Source organism: Stenella coeruleoalba (assembly GCF_951394435.1).
Source record: "Stenella coeruleoalba genome assembly, chromosome: 4".
Classification (NCBI taxonomy): Eukaryota; Metazoa; Chordata; class Mammalia; order Artiodactyla; family Delphinidae; genus Stenella; species Stenella coeruleoalba.
Window position 1 is genome coordinate 16,270,998 of NC_137149.1, and position 22,256 is coordinate 16,293,253.

The window sequence follows — 22,256 nt, forward strand, 5'->3', positions numbered from 1 at the left end:
AACACCCCTCTGGTGACTAAGACTTGACCTGAAGTTTCATGGGGCTGAGGGTATCCAGTGCTATAGGGGGCTTTTGGGTGGGGTGCATCAAAGTCCTGATGTATAAGCTTTCACCTTCCTCAGGAAATTCTGTGTAGCCACTATCAAAGAATACTCTCATTCAAACTGTGAACAAGAGCACACCTCTTGTGGCTTTTCCCCACAGATATCATGATGTACTCATTTTGGTTGTTGGGGTGGTTTGCTATCACCTCAGTTTGGCAGATTGTATTTTCCAAAAATAGCAATATGTATATAAATTGATGGGATTTGTTCCCTCTCTCGAACCTGGGCAGGTACTTATAATTACCCTGACCATTGGTGTACTATGGAAATGATGCTATGTGACTTTCTTTGTTGTTTCTTTAAAAGAATTATTTTATTGTGGTAAGAACTCTTGACATGAGATCTGCCCTCAACAAATTCTTAAGTGTAAAATGCAGTATTGCCAACTAATGTACAGCAGACCTCTAGAACTAACTCATCTGGCTTAACTGAAACTTTATGTCCATTGACTATTTACCCCCCATTCCTGCTTTCACTTGACCTCTGGCAACCACTTTTTGATTCTATGAGTTTGACTATCTTAGATACCTCATATAAAGTGGAATTTGTTCTTCTGCGACTGGCTTATTTCACCTGGTGTAATGACCTCAAGGTTTACCCATGTTATCACATATGTAGAATTTCCTTCTCTTTTACTGCTGTGCAATATTTCATTGTATGTATATACCACATTTTCTTTAACCATTCATCCATTGATAGACATTTAGATTGTTTCCACATCTTAGCTATTGTAAGTAGTGCTGTAATGAACATGGGAGTGCTAATATCTCTTCAAAATTCTGGTTTCAGTTATTTTGGATAAATAAAATACCTTTTGCTTGGTGCTCTCATTCTCTTTTTTTCTCTCTTAAGATACTCACCTCTGGAACCCAGCTACCATGTTGTAAGGAATACCAGACGACAATGAGAGACGATGTGTATGTATTCCTATTAACAGCCCCAACTAAGGTCTGAGCTGATAGCGAGCATTGACTGCAAGATGTGAGTGAAGATGTCTTTAGGAGATGTCTTTAGAAGATGTCTTTAGAAGATGACAGCTTCCAGACTTCAAGTCTTGCAATTAAGACCCCAAAAATCACAGAGCAGAGATACCCTATCCAAATTGACGACCCGTAGAAAAAATGAGAGGTAACAAATCATTTTTCTTATTTTAATCCATTAAATTGTGGGATGATTTGTTATAAAGCAATAGATACTTGAAATACTTTTCCATGAAACTTTCCAGTGCTGGCTATACGAGGAGCTTGGAAGTCTCTTCATACTGATTTCCCTCCTCTCCACACGGTTCTCCACATCTATTTGTCTCATTTCATGGCACAGATTTATCCAGGGTTTCTTCTATTATTTCCTCATAGCCGAAGGGCACAGCATGGTAATCTGGCTATCTATTCCTTTTATAATTTACTAGATAGTCAACACTAAATTAATATTACTAAATAATATTTTTTTAAACCCTAGATACTAGTGGTTTCAGGCGTTCTTTTTAATTCTCAAGATACTAGTTTGATATTCAAAACATTTGATTCTTTCTTTCTTATACCTTTTCTGCTATATAAATCTTAATTGTTCTTGATTCAGTGTGGAAGACCGATGAGTGTGGAAAGAAAAGCACAAAGATGAATATTTTAAGATGTAATTCACTAAATATATGTGTGACATGTAAGTATGTTCTGTGTTTATCAGTGGAGATAGGAGATCACTTGTAGTAAGTATTTAAAACATCTATTAACTTCATTCACATTCATTATCCCAGAGAGCTTTAGCATTGTTCCTATTCCAGATTTCTAGGACCCCAAACCAGCAGGTCCTCAGTTATGTATGTATGTACACAGTTCTCACAAATCAGTCATTGTCATTTAAGAATGCCCAGTATGGAGGAATATTCTAGCAAGGAAACATTTTCCTTAGCTCCCTTCCTACTCTATTACTATTTCTTTCTACCAACATAATCTCACCCTTTTTTCTAGTTTTTCCATTGAAATGATATAAACCTTCATCCAAACAGCAACAGCAAAGCAAATGTTCTTGTTCCTGTTAGAAGTTGTTCATCTACTCCCCTTCCCACTCCCATCCCCACCCCCACTAGCAGTGCCTTTATCAAAAGGCACAAAGGCTTTCAACATCTTTTCTTGGCTTATTGTATTTTTATGCAAAACTCACAGATAGAAATATTGGCAGAATAGGGTAAGTGGAAAGGGAAGCAAATTACTTTTAATGAAGTTTAAGACACATAACCTGAAAATTTAAATATGAAACATAACTTTTTATTAAATAATAATGCATGTTCCTCAATTGTTAATGATTATAACTACATCTCAATATTTCCCTAAAAGTGAAATTTAACAGTATAGTTTAGAATATAAATTGGTATAGCCAATTATTTCTCATTTTATTCAGATATATCTTTCATCAATAGAACTATTCCATCATTCAAGCTCCCGTAATTTATTTGCTAATGAGTGATTACATAACATTTTAAAAGCTGTCAAGGTAGACTCTCCAATTTATGGTTCTAGATGCACTTTACAAAAATGATTGTCTCACCAGGAATTACAATTTCATTCAGTTAACACACATTTAACAAATTTGGTGTCTCAGAAATTTTCTCATTTCTTTGGATATCACTGTGGCTTGCTCACCTTTTATCTACTAAAGTTATACATAGGTGGCTGGATCAAAAAAATTGGACCAAAAGCCTTGTACATGAGGTAATTTGTTTTCTGTTGGAACTAGGATTATTGTAAACAAAGCCCAGAAGAAACGTTAGCTAAAAAGGTCATTTAAATCTCTTTCTGCTACATGTCAGAGGAGGATTTTTCAGGCAACATAAGGGTGTGTCACAATATACTTAAAGGTCAAAGAAAGTGCAATCATTCAACTTTTGGAACATGAGGTTATATGATTTCAAGTTTGCCTATTTTCATCAGGACTAGATAACTCATTTGGGCTGAATAGTTTAAAAGTTCCTAGTTGTTAGAAGATTTTTGGACCAGGCAACCTAAGGCACCTAAAACTGGGTAAACTGAGCACAACATAAAAAATAAAAACAGAAACAAAGATACAAAGAAAGGATAACTGCATCTTCTTTATGCTGTCTTCCAAGAAGTCTTGCAGGGAAATTCAGGACTAATTGTTAACTGAGATTAAAAGCAAGGGAGTGAGGATTCCAATGTTTGGCCTTCTTGGACTGTTAGTAGGCACCTAAGACTGTTGTTCAGCTGTCTCACATTACTCCTTCTGGAGGGTGGGTGGAACAAGGAGGGCTTTCTTTCTGTTTATCGATATGCTTTAATTCCTCATGCTTGGAGATAGTAAATGACTCCCAAACAGAATGTTTAGAATACCCAAAAGAAGAAAGAAAAAAGAAAAAATTATCCATAGACTTACTACAACAGACAAATGCTCTTGATGTTTTAGGGCACCTCTTCCTGTGTTCTTTTAAACTGTAGTTGTGTTTATATAATATTATTTAAATGAATACTAATTTAAACTTTATATAAATGTAATTTACTGACATATCCATATTATTATCATTATATTATGTATTATTATTATTATCCATAATTATCCATATTATTAAATGCTGATTTAAAAAGTAAGTATATTTCATGTCATTTCATATTAGGTTTAATAGATATAGTTTATATTTATATCATGTATAATTTTTTTTCTGATTAAAGAGATAATGCAGTTCTTAAGAAATAGTAAATTTTTTAGAAAGTAATTTTTAAAGATACATATGTGACACTTTTCTTACTTTGCATAGATAAGGATTCATGTATTTGCATTCATACATATGCATTAAATGCATGATATAAAATTTTGAGTGCACACTTTTTTTTACCACAACATTATCTAGATGCATGTGTGTTGATTGCACGTTGTTATTTAAAGTTGCAAAGTAAAAGTACACATTGAAAGCTTGTTCATTTGCAATGGAACCCTTTTCTGCTTATATGCCTGATAATCTTCTTATTCCTTGTTGGGGAAAAATATCTTTCCAGTATTTATCTTGTTAAGGGTCTTTACATCTTAGCTTTTCTTGAATTCTGGCATAACTTGTTTGTTGATACATTGTTTTTTGTCAGGAAAGGAAAGATATTCTTCTACTGTTTCAGGCTGCCTTGCTTCTATATTTTCAAGAACATCAGGTATCTCCATTCTTTTTCCTCCAAATCTATCAAATCCTATCTCATTGTTCAATCTACTTTAGATTTTTTCTGTATTTCAGGTTTCTCAATTAGTCTTGCTTTTATATCCATCAGTATATAATTTTATTCTATTTTCTTTGTTTTAGGTTTTTTTGAATACCTCTTTTGCTTATTAATTTCCCTTTTCATCTCAACCTATTGACTTTTTGTCTCATATTCTCCCATTACAACTTTTGAAATGCCATAATTATTAGTTTATTGAAGATATTTTATATAAAACTCTTGTTCTTTTGAAGACTCAAAGACTGGTTTTAGTCAAAAGATTACATTTCATAGGATTCTTGAAGTCTATTGAATATATTAAAACTTTTCTTGATATGTAACTTAGGTTCTAAAATAAATGATTTTTAGAGTAATATTCAGTGGCAGTGTACTGTGATAATTTGACATGCAGACTAGGGGTCAGAGTGCTGGGGTCAAATTTTGCCTCCATCACATCACAGCGATGTGACTTTAGCCATGTTACATAATTCTTTCCCAGTTTCCTCATTGACAAAATGCAGGTGATACTAATTTGTGTAAAAAAAAATGCCACTATTAAAAATGTCAGGACTCAGTAAGAAAGAGTTTTCAAAATGGAAGCCAAATTTTCTGGTTAAAATTTAAGTTCCTTGAAAAAAGGGGCAAATTATAAAGATAATTTCTACCTTCTTTTACATTGAAACCTAAGACAATTTTTTTCTGAAACATCTGACTCCATCTGCTTTATAGTTAATAGAGAACTCTCCCAGATTCCAGTGTTACTTTATTTAATAGACTCAATTTCTGATATTGATGTCATTTCTGACTTTTCTATTTTATTCATAGGTATTTTGAGGGAAAGTTAGTAGAAACTGTGGTTTTCAATCAAAAAAACCCAAGCCTGTTGATTATTTATTATGTCTTTAAAATTTAGGTATGAAATCCTGCAACAGTTACAGCACGAGGCTGTTTAGAAGCTGGGTCTGTTATTCTCCTGGGGGGGGATTGTGGTCTTTATTTTTGCCCAGTTACCAGAAGCAGTGATTTAGGTATGAGGTTTTCAACTTTTCTTGGTGAACTGGAAAGGGACTAGCTAGGATCAGAAGGCAACTTGAGTGTACTGAAGGGCCTCTGAAATTCACCTAGTTTGGTTTTGTCAAGCTTTGACCATGCCTTAAAGAAAGTAGTACATTTTATCCAGTACACACACATACACAAACTCAAAGTTTCCTGAAACCCTATTTACTTTTACCACAAGTGATGCACTTTTATTTTTACTTTTTGATTTTATTTTGTTAAAAATATCATTCACAACCTGTTAAATTTAGTTTATTATCTCTAAGGATTTGTGGCACTCCAAAAAAAAAAAAAAATCCAAAAATCACTGGATTAGAGTTTGAGGTTCTTATGACTTTCCCTGCTGCCCATATGATGCTTTTGAATCCTAATGGAAGATAATCAAAGGTGAGATGTGTGTAAATAATATAAGAAGAGATTAAAACAAATGTCATACTACATAAACAGCAAATAGATTAACTGCAAAACATTTTTTCCTCTATCATTACCTCCTATACCCAATTTGACCTCCCAGAAAAAGATATTGTCAATTAAGAATAAAACAATTGTTTGACATATTTCTTACAAGAGAAACCAAGTAAAAAATTAAATATAGAAAGTAAAAATGCCTTAATCACAATATTTGGAAATTTTACTAGTATTTATTGTACACACATCTATTTTTTGCAACTGGACAATTATGTTCTTATAGATTAGAAAGCTGAAAAGAAGAAAGATCAACTAAAATAAGTAGGTCCATTTTATTCACAAGGTGGAAATATTATGAACTGACAAAACTACAAATTCCAAAACCTCATGACAATGAATTTTTCCAAACACTTATTCTTTCCACTTTTAATTTAAGAACAAATAATCATTTGTCATTAAATTATTGGTAACAGATAAAAGAAAATGAAAAGAATAATCAGATACCAAACATTTCTGTTATTTTTGCTTTTGTTTTCTTTCATAGGCAAGCAGATATTATGGCTGAAAACTGGCATTTTACTCTGTGCAATGATGTCAGACTGATTTAAGATTTATATAAGGTTAAAAATTCAGCTTTTGCTGCATTTTAAAAACAACAAAGAGCTTATTTTTTTTCTTAATTTTATGAGCCAAACAATAGACATCTGTATTATTATAGCTACTTGTTATTGTACATCAGGATTTACTGTACCTGCCTAATTAGACAGCTAAAAGTACCATAAAGGAATCTTAGAGTATCCTTAAATAATTTATTTAGCAAGCCTTTTCTAGTTATTTATCTTTGAGAAGTCTGCTGATATAAGGGTAGAGTATCATTTTTCAGGTTTAACATTGGCTTCTGGTCAAAAAAAAAAAAAAAGAAAAAAGAAAGAGAAAGAGAACGAGAGAGAAAGAGAGAGAGAGAGATTATTTCTTTGTCAAATTAAGTCATTTTTCGAGGATCCCAGGGGAGAATACACTTACTCGCTTCATATAACAAAACTAGTAGGGAGGTAAGGTCAAAAATATTGTTCTGAAACTGAAGTGAGAACTAACAGCTGAGAAATGTATGTTTAAAATGGAAGTTCACATGAAGTATCAAAAGTTCAAAGTCTGTCTTGTTTCCATTTCTATGTGTTTCATATCTATTTAACTGAAAGGCAGAAGCAGTTGAATATTTTGAGTAATTTGTACACTCAGTGTCAGGACAGTGTGTGGTGATTAAGAAAGAACTTCTCACCAGACACTGCCATAAGGCTGGCAGTTATTTGCAGTTTGATAGCTCTCCTTTCCTCCTCTTGGTCTATCGGCTTCTAGCCACAAGCATAGTCAATCAAATGAGTTTTACATTTAGTCTCAAATGCTGTATACTATAGGCAAACACTATAAGATTTAAAAAAATTTTAAAGTTTATGTACCTTTATGCTCACTGTGGTCAAGGTAATTTTCTTGTATACTATACAGTTTGACAAGACCATGTGAGCAGTTTTCTTGAGGGTCTTTTTTCACAGTAATTCATGACACTGAATTTGACTGAATTCTAGAATAAGGAAAATACATGCTTTGTTATACTTCAGTCCTATCAAAATATTTGGAAGAAGAAATTAAACAATTAATATGCATGTATTTTTTAAGGGAATAGATTAAATATCTTAAATTTTTCCTTCTCTGTTAAAGGAGAAAAAATGAGCATTATAGAGAAAACTAATTATCTGTCTTCCATCTATTTTTCTGCTTTTTTAGGTCAGCCAAACAATACTCTATTTATGAAATAAAACACTCTAGGAGCAAATTTAAAAAGAACAGGAAGAACTTTGGTAAATTATCACCACATGTGTTGGGTGCTCTATTTTCTTTCTTTGATTAACTAAGGCATTTCTTCAACTTCAGTATTCTTTTTTTTCTTTTTTATGTAATTTTTTGTAGTCTTTATAGCAAACTCTTAGAGATTCCTCATATTTGTTCTCCCCTTCTCCCACAGTAATAGGCTTCCTTTTAGTTGTGTACATGGTCACCAAACTAAAGGCTATATTTCCCAGCTTCCTATGTGATTAGTCATGGGATGTTCTCAGCTGTTGTCTTATAAAGGCTTAAAATAATATCTGGTACATGATAAGCACAATTTACATTTTAGGAAGAGAGAGAACATGAGTTTTGTTAAAAAACATACACTATTTCCAGGTCTTGCTCTAAAACAATTAGGCATTGCTCCCCAAGTTTCTCACCCTCTTTTCACTAACTTGGAGATGCCAGAACTGGAACAGCCATATTGGACCCCCACTTTAGCCACGTAAAGACCCTGGCAGAGCCACTTACCAGCTCTGATGCCTGCCTACCATTGAATTGTTATATGAGAGAGAAGAAACTTCCATCGTGCATAACCCACTGAAATCTGGAATATCTTTCCTGGTGGGGCTGTAATCAACTAATATGAATTACTAATCATTCTCCTTTAAGAGAATTTTTCTTAGAAAATGAAACTTCTTATTAGTTCTAAAATAGAGATATAGATTTGTTTGGCAAAATTATTAAGCCCAATCTTTCAAAATATTATGTATTTAAATATATATGCTATTTTAGAAGGCTAAGAAAAATATTCAAGTCACATATTAGTCAAATCTGAGTAGTTATGATTACACTAACACATAAGTAGAACAATTCTCAGTTTCAAATCCATTACTCTACAGAGAAGTTTCAATACAGTAGTGTTTATCTTATCCTTACAATTTTTGACGGACATGAATTATGCAGAGCACTATATTATATTATCATGTAGAGCACTATACCAAGACCAAAAAGAAAAAAAGAGAGATCCAGTAATACATATATGTTGTGTGTGTGTGTGTGTGTGCCTGTGTGTATTCAGAATAGTTTTTCAACCAAGCCTCTTGTCTTCATCCTTCCCTTTCCTAGTCATACTCCATAAAATCACCAGAATATTTTAACTATTTTCTTTATTTTTAAGGTAATTTGTGTAATACAGAACTCTAAGACTCCCCTGCATGATTAACTTCAAAATTTTTGGCACATTATTTAGAAATTTTCAAAATCAAGTATCAACCTGCTTTTTTGTCATCTTGGTCTATCTTTCCTTCCAAGTATTTCTTCTATCTAAGTAAGCAGAGTTAGTCATAGTTTTCCTTTGTTTCCACAGCTCAGTTGATTTGCATATATTAGAACAATAAACACGTTGTTTTTCGGTTACTTGCTTATCTGCTTCTTTCATTATACCATTAGTTTGTCAGAGACAAGCACCTCATGCACAGTAATTCACACTTTATACTCTCTAGCATTCATTTCATTTTGCATTTCATATTGCATTTTAATTTCAAAGTTATTTTTTCTCAATATTGCCTGAACCCACTAGATGTATAAATGGAACTCTAAATTAAAAAAAAAAAGATTCTTATATGATCCTTTATGTATATTTGTGTGTGTATGTGTGTGTGTGTGTGTGTGTGTGTGTGTGTGTGCTTTTACATCAGCATTTAGCTAATAAGATGCTTTAGAAAACATCTGTCATACATAAAATTTTTTTTGGGAAACATCAACATATACAAAAAATACACAGAATAATACAATGAACTCCCAAATAACCATCAATCAGCTTGAACAATTGTCAGTTCATTTCTAATCTTGTTTCATTTCTATCCACACAATTCTCCCTTCATGGATTATTTTGAAGCCAATCTCAGAAGTTATATCTTTTCATCTGTAAATATTTCATTATGAGCTCTAAAAGGCAAGATCTTTTTTAAAAAAATGTAACCACCATGCCATTACCACAATTAAAAACAATAATTTCTTGACATCATCAAACATTCAATTTTGTTCAAATTTTTAATTTAAAAATAAATGAAGTAAAGGCTTTCAACTTTTAATGTATAGATTAGCTATCAATATCTTTTTATCTTGAAATGTATTTTTCATTTAGAGTGTCTCACTTTCTGGATTTTGTTGTAGAAAATAACATTTTTTCTCCCTATTTTATTACTTTTATACTGGTATTTGTGTCTACTGGCTTAATCAGTATTAGTTCTTATTTTTGTTTTATTTCCTCATAAGACTACTTCAGGTTGATAGGGTGATGTTGTGTTTTTAAGTCTAGAGGCACATTACAGCCTTAAATGTGCCAGTACAACATGGCAGTATTTTAATTAAAAGAACTTGGAGTCTGTTCTTACCAATAGGACTCTTCTACCATGATTTGGTGGGCACAACAGTCAAGCTTAAACAGTCCAGAGAACCAGCTCATCTTTAGGATTTATTTTTTTTTTCAGCCAAACAAGTCAGTTATGCCAGGAAAGAAACACAGAATCAAACTTAAAGGAAAAAACAAAACTATAACTAACATTTATTTATACGATGTCATAGAAGGAGATTGAACCACAAGGTAAATAGTAAAAGAACCAAGAATGTCATAAGGAGATATAAGGTAAAGTTTACACTAGGTTATTCAGGCAAGTCCCTAAAGAGATGTTGTGTATGGCTGAGAAAAACCTTTTATGTAGAGGAAAGAATGGAGGACAGAAACAAAGGATTAGTTGACTATAAGCTTGAAATGACAATAGTATAACATGACTATGTAAAGCTCAGAGAAGTGATAGTCTCCTGATCATATTGTGTTCCATTCTGGGTAACATAAAAATATGTTTAGTGAAATATTGGGGACTTCAAGAACATTTAAAGGCAATTGAACAAGATGATGAACAGTTTGGAGACTCTGCCTTGTGTAACTTGAAGAAAACTATGTATATGTGTATGTGTGTGTGTACGTATGTATGAGGGATTAAAGTATCCTATAGTAGTTTTGATAAGAAGAAAGTTTAAAATATTTGAATGGATATCATTTGGACTTATTCTGTCTAACTGCAGAAGAAAGACATAGAGCTGGTGGATAGAGGCTATACATACATGGATTTCTCCTCAACCAAATAAAAAAATTCATCTGTGCTAAACTGAAATGAGTTAAATTTTGGCAGACTCTTGATAACCTCTTTAGGGTTGTTGTATATGTGATCTCTGCTTTATATCAAAAACCACATGATCCTTTTAGGATGCTCTAGAATGAAATCTAAAGCAATAAATTCTAACTGAAATAGATGCCACATCCTGATTGAAATCTTCAGAAACTAAGTTTATTCCCATAGTACATTATTTTCCATAGTATGTTGCTTAGCTAACACATTCCCTCAAACTTGTTCTGGCAAATCTTGTCACTAAGGATGTAATACATGGAGTGAAAAGTTGTACAATTTTAGCTTCAAGTAGTCTTGCAATACTAAGATTTTCTCTTGTTTTTTCTTTTATTTATCATCATCATCATCACCATTATCAATTACATTTTACTGTCACCCTATATCTTAGAAATCAGAACTCAGCTAGAGTAGAGTACATCAGGTTTCATTTTTTCAGGTCCCCAACATTTTTCGGAGGATAGGAGTTTAGGACAGTTGGAGAAGAATGGAAGCTGGCAGGTGTGTCTGATTTCCCAGTCCAGTCTAGAGGATTTCTAGAGCAGTCTAGAAAGAATAAGCAAGGACTGTGTAAGTGACAGACAGAGTATCCGGGACACTCTGGCAAAAACCCTCCTTACTCTTCCTGGTAGCCTGGGATTGCTGTTTGGCCCAGCCTGCTTGGGGCTTGTGTTTTCAATAGGAATGTCCAACTCTAATGCACCTGGTTTTTCCACCTCCTTTTCCTTGGCTCTTTCTGGGTCCCTACACTAGTAGCCTGATTATAGGACATAATTCTCCACCTGCCCATCTTCAGTGCAATGCACATGTGGTCTATGCAGCATGGCCTCCTCCCTTCCAGCTGCCAACATCTGCAGTACATTTTGCCTCCTCTCCACTTCCACCCCCATCCTTTTTCTGGCTTTTCTCAGTTTGTCCTACATTTCTAGAATCCACCAAGATCTACTGGTTCCAAACCCAAGAGAGACAGGATTGCTTATTCAAAAGTTATTGTCAATACTCCTCTTCCAGGAGGTATACGTATGTGTTGGAAATGCAGAAGGGGAACCTGTTACATCAAATGAATGATGCTGACATTTTTCCAGTCCTCAGTGACTCTGTGATTTGGTCCCAACCTTAATGTCCTTGGCCATCCATTGCATTCCTGATCTATTCTCAGGCCACCACCCTATCAAGTCCAATCAGAAGAAACTAATACCCCTTTTACACTATGTTGCCATGTTGCATCTTTTCCTACATAAAATTATTAAAACTAAATATAAGTGAAAACAATTTGAGGAAAATATTAAACTTTTCTAGGCTTTTCAAAATGCACAGACAAAACTCCTGCATGTATGTGAGTGAACTGATTATTAAAAAAAAAAAACTTGTTCACAAAATATTCACATTATGGCAGTTATTTCATTATGAATCTATTATTAGAATAAAAATAATAAAAAATGTACGTTTGCTTTAAGATGATGATAACGTTTGAAGCGATGGAAAAACAATTTTATATCTGCTAAATTTCCACCAGTTTTGCTCTAAGAATATATCTTAGGATATAGGATATAATTGCATATATTTTCTCAGAACTCTGTAATATTGTAAGTACACTGACTAGAGTAACAGAGTAATTATATTTTTATTTAATGTACAGTTCCAGGGGAGATAAAAATATGTACATATGTATGTACGCACAAACTCACACAAACATGCACTCCTATATGCATGTACATAAATATAGTGGAAAGAGACAGAGAGACAAATGGATACAGAGACACAGAGAGAGGGAGAAGAAAGTGGAGAGAAGAATATGAAAACTTATTAAGACAATCTAATCATTAGGGCTAAATATGAAAGGCAATATTTTTATACTTAGAAACTTTTGGGGTGATTTCTCTTGAGATTGAATTTTTCACATGCTAAGCTTTAAATAAACTAATTTTGAGCTATTTATTAAGTAAAAACGTACCCTGCACAAAAGATTGAGGATTTTTTTAATGTATTTTATGTGCATGATGATTTTATTGTCTAAAACTGATCATCAGTCTTCTTTTTAAAAAGTTTTAAAAATACTCTAAAATTTTAGTAAGTTTCTTTTTCATGTCTTCTACTCCTTTTGTTTAATCTGTCAAAACATGTAAATTTTAGTGGTGGATAGAGATTCTCTTGATTGGAAATGCTGACCCATAGGTAGGTGGATGATCAAAGAGAAATAGTAATAGACACATGCCATGGGTCATGAACTTGAAAATCACTTACTCTCCTTTTTTGTACACTTTTATCTGTTGATATTTAATATACTATTTATACCCTATAAATGGAAGTAAGAAAACCTATTTTCTTTTTCTAAGTAGTTTAAGTTAAAATTTGGGATATCGATTTCTCATGTACAAATATGCAAACTATTCTGTATTCAATAACCAGGAAGGTATTTTTAAATAGCTAGTGGTTGCAGGGAGAAACAAATGAAGGAACAATCTTACCCATCCTTTATTTCTTCAGTGGAGTTTCAAAGGCCAACCCAGGTCAACATGCCTCCCTTGTACTGCTCTAAATCACAAACCGGGTAATTGTGTAATTCCTGACGTGAATCTCTGGTCTCTATCTGCCTGACATTTTCAAGTAAGCTTTTACTCACCCACTAATTCACTCAATGCTGTCACCAAACTTTGGGCCTGTCACAACCTAACATGTGGAATGTCATTCATTAGCCTTCCACATCAGAATTGGGTCAACCTTGATACTGGTGCTGCTTTGATTTGGGGACATCAATCACCCACTGACTAAGATTCCTTTTCTTGAGGCTCAGGTCCATACTATTTAGAATTAGACTGCCCTTAAAGCCTACTTTCTTCTTGAATTGACTACTGATTTTGGCTGCCGGAACTCTCTACTATTCGTTCCCCATTTTGATAATAAGATCTCAAACTCCTGTTGAGAGAACAGAGACCCTTGCTCCTAAATCATTGTCCCTGTGTTTCTTTGCCTGGATTTATATAGTCTGTGCTCCCATATTTAGAGGATTCTAAATCAGCTCTCTTAATTAAGTCGTCCTTGACCCTAGAGAACAGGTCTTCTCTACCTAGATCTTCTCAATGCCGCACAGATTATGATCATGACTCCGTGAAGAAGAAAACAATAACCTTTACCTACTGTTCCATTATCCCAAAGTCTATATCAAGCCAGCTTCAGGGAGTTGTGTTAAAATACTAATAAAAGAAACAGTACATTTTTCAAAAGTTTACATAATTAGAAACAAAAATGCTTCTCTTGAGTTCACGGAATATAGGGATACTAGACACATTTTATATTGTAAAAAGGAAGGATAGTAATGATATTATGAGAAGAACTTGATAGTGATTGTGAATTCTAGAACAAGGAAATGACATCATAATGGTAGTAATTCTAAATGAAGTCAAATGACTTGTGAAAATTAGGTATACTTATTCTGTATTGATTTACATATGTAACAAATACTCTTTGCCTATAAATTTTTGGGGAGAATTGCCTAAAAATCATAGTTATATTTGAAAACATATATTTTAGGGAGCAGAGGGTCTCACCCATGTTGAGTAGGGCTCCTCTCAGCAGCCAGCAGCTTCCTTCCCTTCCAGCAGCAGATTTGTCAGTTTACCATATGTGCCCTGCAAGTACTACTATCATGTTCTAGGTAGACTGTGAAGGATATTGGGAGCACTAGACAGAGTCACTGATGGAGATAGCATGTCTTGCATTGCAAATGTCTTCTTTAGTTCACATCATTATAAATATTACAACAATGTGGTTTTGTCAAATATGGATTTTTTTTTAGTAACTGAATTTTCCAAACAGAATATTATTTATAAATGATAAAACTATTTTGTAATAAGGTACATGAAGTATCTCTGTGCCCTCCAAAGCCCAGAGGCATACATGCATCATATTACAATCTATAAATCTCAGATTTTCATTATTATGAAATAAAAGTGCACAACTATCTAATTTATGAGGCTGGAAATTTTATTTCCCAGTTCTACCATTTGGTATTAAGGTTTCTTCTGATTCAACCTCACAGTATTAATGTTTTGAAGAGTAAGGGTGTTTTTCAAGAACTTCACAGTTACTACTGCAACATGTTAAGCATGATTTAATTAATCTTGAATAGACTGTCTCTGAAGCAATTAAACCAGCTATGTCATACTCAGTCTAGCTCTCTCATTTTCCATAAAGATGGCAAATTGGTTTTACAAAGATATGTTGTGAGTTAAGTAAATGCAGAAGTTGCATATAAGAAGAATCTGTTTCTTTTAGATAAAATTGAAAACTTGTTAAAGATGTGAGCCCTTTGATAAGTCACTTAAAATTACTTTTCCTGTCAGTTTTAGAAAAGAATATGCATTGTACTTGTCTCATTAAGGAAAAAAATAAACAAATGCTGTGAACTGATCTGCCAATATTATAAATATGTTCAGCACCCATACTGAGTGTAATCTAACAGAATGTAATAAAGCTAGAAGCTGACACTGTAATGAAGAAAGAAGAAATGCAATATTGATTTACAGGGAAAAGTCTGTTCTTTTGAAATGAAATAAAAGCACCTGTTACCAGAAGAGAATGTAAATGCCAAAAAGAATAGTTCTGTTCATAAAGTTTTCAATTTAGAACTGTACAATTCAGCTCAGTAAATCAAATTGTATACAATAAAAGAAAAGCCAAGAACTAGTTTTATGGTGAAAGTGGTGTTTTAAAGGCTCACTAGACCATCAATTCTGTCACAGTGTTGAAAAAATAAACTGTAGTTTCCTATCCAGTTGGCCCTTTCTTCCAGAACAAATTTTAAATTGGATTCAAACATCATCTATATATAATATCCTACTGATGTTGGCATATGGCTTATAAACTTTCTGGTTGCTACTCAAATGTTCACTGTATGCCTCTTCTCTTTATGTCTCTGTTTTTCCTTCTTCTCTGAATCCTTTCTTTCTACCAAATATTTATTGAGCACCAACTATGTGTGAGACACTCTGATAGGTCTTGGGGACCAATAAATTAGACTTGGGCCAGGGCAACAGCCATGGGGACCCCAGGGTCCTCGATGCACCATGCCTGAGGATGCGGCTCCATTTCATGAGTAGGATCTGGACAAATGAAGGGTGCCTTCTCCTCTCAACCATTTGCTCAAGACTGGGAGTTCAAAGGGGGAGCCTGGTGTCTTTTAGCTGCAGTCATCAAGAGTGGCGTTTCTGCCTTGCTGAGCTGGGAGTGGGGAAGCAGAGAGTCACTTTGGTTCAAATAGCACAGTCTTTTGCCCTTCTTGCTGATTTTTCCCAAACGGATTTTCTTCATTTGTTGTTTCCTTTTAGGGCCATTTCCACAGGGTTTAAACTGTTGAGTTTTTAAAATAATTTTTACCAGTTTCACCGTGGAGCTTCCCACGCTCTCCTGCTCGAAGTCGATCTTCTATCTCATTATTTTAAATTGAAAATTTTTAGTCGAGGGGTGAACAACTTTCTGAACAGCTGTTAATATCTTTATCTATTGTTCGAATGGGTTATAAACCTTTCTCTAATGATTTGTTAAAACCCTTTAATGAAGGAAATTACTCTTTTGTTTCTTCTTTCCATGATTTTCTTTACCCATGAGTTTATTATAATTGTTTGTATATTTACCCCACTTAGTTTTAAATACTGCCTAATTGATAATCTTTATCATTTATTGATTCTGAGTATCAAAAATATTTTACTTGTCTATAATTTATTATTTATTTAACTCTGTGTGTTTATTAAAAAACCCCGATTTTTCTGTTGTGAATCTGGACAAAATCATTATCACAACACAGCCTACAAATCTTTGCTCTGCTTAACTACTGAAGTCAAAGCCACTATGGTTGGCTTCACCAATGACAGCAACACTTTTTTTAGGCCAAGATTTCCAGCTAAGCTTGGCTGGCCTGACCTCCAAATAATTATACTTATTTTATTCTACAGCCCCCTCTGCTAGGTGGCACCGATATGTGCAGCATTGCTAGATGTCCCTCACTACTCCAGGCCTGCCTCTGAAAGCAGTGCATCTCTTTCAACCCTCTGCTACATCCAGGTACATCTTCTCAGGACTAAGGTGACAGCCATCAGTTCTTCTCTTTGGCTTATTCCTGGTATCAGAGGACTAGACTTATTCCTTCCAAAATTACCATCCAAATTCCTCCCATGTGACCTGTAGCTCTCAGGCAAATAAAACCCTTCTTGCCAGACTTGCTATCTTATGTTTCTCAAAGAACCCTGGTTGTAAGTCTAACGACTTCAAGAAAATTTTCCTTCATTTTGCAGGCACTTGATTTCCTTCAGAAAAATAATTAGAAAGAGAGAAAGAGAACAGGAAGGGAGCAAAAAGGGAATGAAGAGACTTAAAACTTACTGAACAACAAATTAGACTTGTACAGGTACTTTTGCTATGTACACCAAGCCATATCTTGGGCAAATTAATATATAATATTTGTATTTTATATAGATAGTTTTGTCATGTATTAAAAATAACTTATGTATATGTTATTTATTTTCTTCTTAATATCCTGAATTCTCTGCCTCCTGAAATTTGCTGTGACCTAAGTTCCTGACCTCCTGCAAGATATTTAAGTTAAAATTGTTCCTAGCTGTTACCTGGCACCCAGTACATGTTTAATGAGTATTTTTAAATTAATTAATTAATTTATTTATTTATTTATTTTTTGCGGTACGCGGGCCTGTCACTGTTGTGGCCTCTCCCGTTGCGGAGCACAGGCTCCGGACGCGCAGGCTCAGCGGCCATGCCTCACGGGCCCAGCCGCTCCGCGGCATGTGGGATCTTCCCGGACTGGGGCACGAACCCGTGTCCCCTGCATCGGCAGGCGGACTCTCAACCACTGCGCCACCAGGGAAGCCCTAAATTTATTTTTTTAAATGAAGGAATCACTTCATCATGGTTACCGCATACTTTGAGCAAACTGTGATGGGTAGTATCACTACACTAAAGGAAAAAAAAAATCTAAGAACCAAGTCAAGGAAGTTTATTTCAAGAAGTAAACTTTTTAGAAGTTTCTAATCTCAGAAGCATTTAGTTAATGCTAATTAATAGCTATCAGTTTAACTTAACTCTTTTCCACATTATTGCTATTGATGGTCTCCATCTGGTTTAATTAATAAAAACTCTTCTTCCACTAGTTCTGATTATCAGCCAAATTTCATTTTCCCCAATCTAGTTTCATAAAGAAAAATGTTTATTCCATCTGTAACAGCCTTACTTTTCTAATAAGCCAGAAACACAATGATAGCTGATTATACCATGTTCTAGCCTATCTATTGAATCTCCATCTTGCCATTTAGAAGGTGTGAAAGAGGCTGAAACTCTTTGAGATGTCTGTTCCAGAAAAAAAAGATTTCTACATAATGTAAATACAGTTTTAGAGATTTAGAACTAGAAGTGTGCTTTTTGGAACTCAGTCATAATTCTGAAACATAATAGGCAATTAAGCATAAAAATTATAATTAATCAATAGCCACAATACTATCAAAGAGATAAATTATGTTTCTAAGGTTTTAAAGACAAGGACATCCTTATATGAGCACATATAACTCTTATTTTATATATGTATTCACAAGAATTTATATTCTAAAGAATTTCCAATGCTTTTTTTCAGAATGAGAAAGATTTACATTACAGTTACTTAATACCTGACACAAAATATACACGCTTTTCAACTACATCTTTTAATCTATTCAGCCTGAACCCTCAAACGGTTATAGCTAGATTGACCATGCTGTGAAAATTACATGACCACCCTGATTATTACCTGTCCTCTCAGTGTGATATTAGTGCTTTGTTTATCAACAAAATCACATTTATGACAATAAACTGTATAAACACTTACTTATACCAACTATTGTCATTGTGTTTCCCAAACATGGCCTAGATAAGCTAAATTATAAACAAATGGTCATGAATAAAACCTAGCTTTTATGAATTAAATAATTTCAGTGTTTTAAATTAATGAGTAATAATCCAAAGTTATTTTAAATGAAAATAAACTATATTAATTTATGACATCTATTTGTTTGAAATTCAAACATCTGGAATTTGTTCTATTTGTGAACAAGGTTTAGAAAATCTTTCTCTCAATGACCAAAGAAAAAACAAACTGATTTTGGAAAAATCACTAATAAAAAGATTTTATTCCAGTTATGGCCATTGAGGAAGTTTTTTTTGCTTGTTTCTTTTAAAAGATTTTTTAGAGCAACAAAATTTAGAGGAAGGTACAGAGATTTCCCATATGCCCCCTACCCTGAACATGTATAGTCTCCCCCATTATCAACATCACTCACCAGAACAGAATGGTACATTTGTTACCAAAGGTGAACCTACATTGACATATCTTCATCACCCAAAGTCCATAGTTTACCTTAGGGCTTACTCTCGGTGCAATCTGTGGGTTTGGACAAATATATAATGACATGTATCCTTCAGTACTATGCTGAAAATGAGTGGTGAGGATACACATTCTTGCCTTGCACCTGATCTTAGTGTGAAAGTTTCGAGTTTCTCACTACTAAGTATGATGTTAGCTGTAGATCTTTTGTAGATAGACTTTATCAAGTTGAGAAAGATTCCCCCAATTCCTATTTTACTGAGAATCTTTATCATGAAGGGGTGTTAGATTTTTTTAAAATTAATTAATGAATTAATTATATTTTTGGCTGCGTTGGGTCTTCATTGCTGCGTGCTGGCTTTCTCTAGTTGCAGCGAGTGGGGACTACTCTTCCTTGCGGTGGGCGGGCTTCTCATTGCAGTAGCTTCTCTTGTTGCAGATCATGGGCTCTAGGTGCACGGCCTTCAGTAGTTGTGGCACACAGGCTTCAACAGTTGTGGCTCACGGGCTCTAGAGCACAGGCTCAGTAGTTGTGGCACATGGGCTTAGTTGCTCCATGGTATGTGGGATCTTCCTGGACCAGGCCTTGAACCCATGTCCCCTGAATTAGCAGGTGGATTCTTAACCACTGCGCCACCAGGGAAGTCCAGGGGTGTTGGATTTTGTCAAATTCTTTCTTGGCACCTATTGGTATAATCATGTGATTTTTCTTTTTTAGTCTGTTGATGTCATAAGTTACAGTGATTGATTTTCGAATGTTGAAACAGCCTTGCATACTTGGGATAAATTCCACTTGGTCATAGTATATTTTTAGATTTGATTTACTAATATTTTGTTGAGCATTTTGGGATCCTTGTTCATGAGAAATATTGTTCTGTAGTTGTCTTGTGATGTCTTTGTCTGGATTTGGTATTAAGGTAGTACTGGCCTCATGGAATGAATTAAGAAGTATTCTCTCTGCTTTTAACCTCTGAAAGAGATTGTAGTGAGTTGGTATACATTTTTCTTAAATATTTGGTAGAATTCACCAGTGAACTCATCTGAATTTGGTGCTTTCTGTTTTAGAAGGTTACTAATTATCAATCTGATTTCTTTAATAGATAGAGGCCTATTTAGACTTTTTTTTTTTTTTCTGATGTGAGTTTAGGCAGATTGTGTCTTTCAAGGAATTAGTCCATTTCATCTAGATTGTCAAATTTGTGGGCATAGAGTTATTCATAGTATTCCACTTTTATCCTTTCAATGCTCATAGGATCTGTAGTGGTGTCCATTTTTCACTCTGATATTAGTAATTTGTGCCCTCATTCTTTTTTTCTTAGTTACCCTGGCCAGAGGCTTATTGATTTGTTGATCTTTTCAAAGAACCACTTTTTGGTTTTATTGATTTTCTCTGTGATTTCCTATTCTCAATTTCATTGATTTCTGTTCTAATTATTCTTACTTTTCATTTGCTTAGTTTGGATTTAATTTACTCTTCTGTTCCTAGTTTTCCAAGGTGGAAACTTAGATAATTAATTTTAGACTTTTCTTCTTTTCTAATACTAGCCCCTCCCCTCCTCAATTTCACTTTCCATGGTTTCAGTTACCTGATGTCAACAATGATCAGAAAATATTAAGTGGTCGGAAAATATTAAGTGGGAAAATCCAGAAATAGACAATTCAAAAATTTTTAATTCTGAGTAGTGTGGAGAAACCTCGAACTTTTCCACACTGTCCTGCTCTGTCCCACCCAGGATGTGAATCACCCCATTGTCCAGCATATCCCACCCCTTAGTCATTTAGTAGCCTTTTCAGCTGTCTAGGTATCACAGTGCTTCTGTTCAAGTAACATTTGTTTTACTTTCTAAAGGCCCCAAAGTGCAAGAGTAATAATGCTAGCAACTCATATATGCCAAGAGAAGCCATAAAGTGCTTCCTTTAAGTGAAAAGGTGAAAGTTCTCAACTTAATTAGGAGAGGGAAAAAAAAATCAGATGCGAAGTTGCTATGATCTCCAGTAAGAACGGATCTTCTGTCTATGAAACTGTGAAGAAGGAGAAAGAAATTTGTGCTAGTATTGCTGTTGCACCTCAAACCCCCAAAATTACAACCACAGTGCATGGTAAGTGCTTAGTTAAAATGGAAAAAGCATTGAATTTGTACAATAAGCTATTTTAAGAGGTAGAGAGAAAGAGAGAGGCCACATTCACATAACTTTTATCACAGTACATTGTTATAATTGTTCTATTTTATTATTAGTTGTTGTTAATCTCTTACTGTGCCCAAATTATAAATTAATTTTTGTCATAAACATGCATATATAGAAAAAATATAGTATGTATAGGGTTTGGTACTATACACAGTTTCACACATCCACTGGGGGATCCAAGAAGAACAAATCCCCCACAAACAAGGGGGACTACCGTGTATGCATTCAGTGCTACAAATTTCCCTCCTAAGCACTGCTTTCATTGCATTCCACAAATTTTGATAGTAGTATTTTCATTCTTATTTAGTTCAAAATATTTTTAAATTTCTCTTGAGAGTGCTTCTTTGACCTGTGTGTTATTTAGAGGTGTGTTGCTTATTCTCCACGTATTTTGGGGTTTTCCAGTTATTTTTCTGTCATTGATTTCTACTTTAATTCCATTGTGATCTGAGAGCAGACATTGTCTGATTTCTGTTCTGTTCAATTTGTTAGAGTGCACTTTATGTCCCAGAATGTGGTCTATCTTGGCAAATATTCCACGTCAACTTGAGAAAAAAGTGTAATTCCCTGTTGTTGGATGAAGTAGTCTATAGATGTTAATTCTATCCAGTTGCTTGATAGGGTTATGTTCAGCTATATTCTTACTGAGTTTCTGCCTGCTAAGTATGTCCATTTCTGAGAGAGTGGTGTTGAAGTCTCCAACTATGATAATGAATTCATCTATTTCTCCTTGCAAGTCCATCAGTTTTTGCCGCGTGTAGTTTGATGCTCTGTTGTTAGGTACACACACATTAAGAATTATTATGCCTTCTTGATGAATTGCACCTTTATCACTATGTAATGCTCTTCTTTATCCCTTATAACTTTCCTTAGTGAAGTCTGCTCTCTCTGCAATTAACTTGGCTACTCTTGGTTTCTTTTTATTAGTGT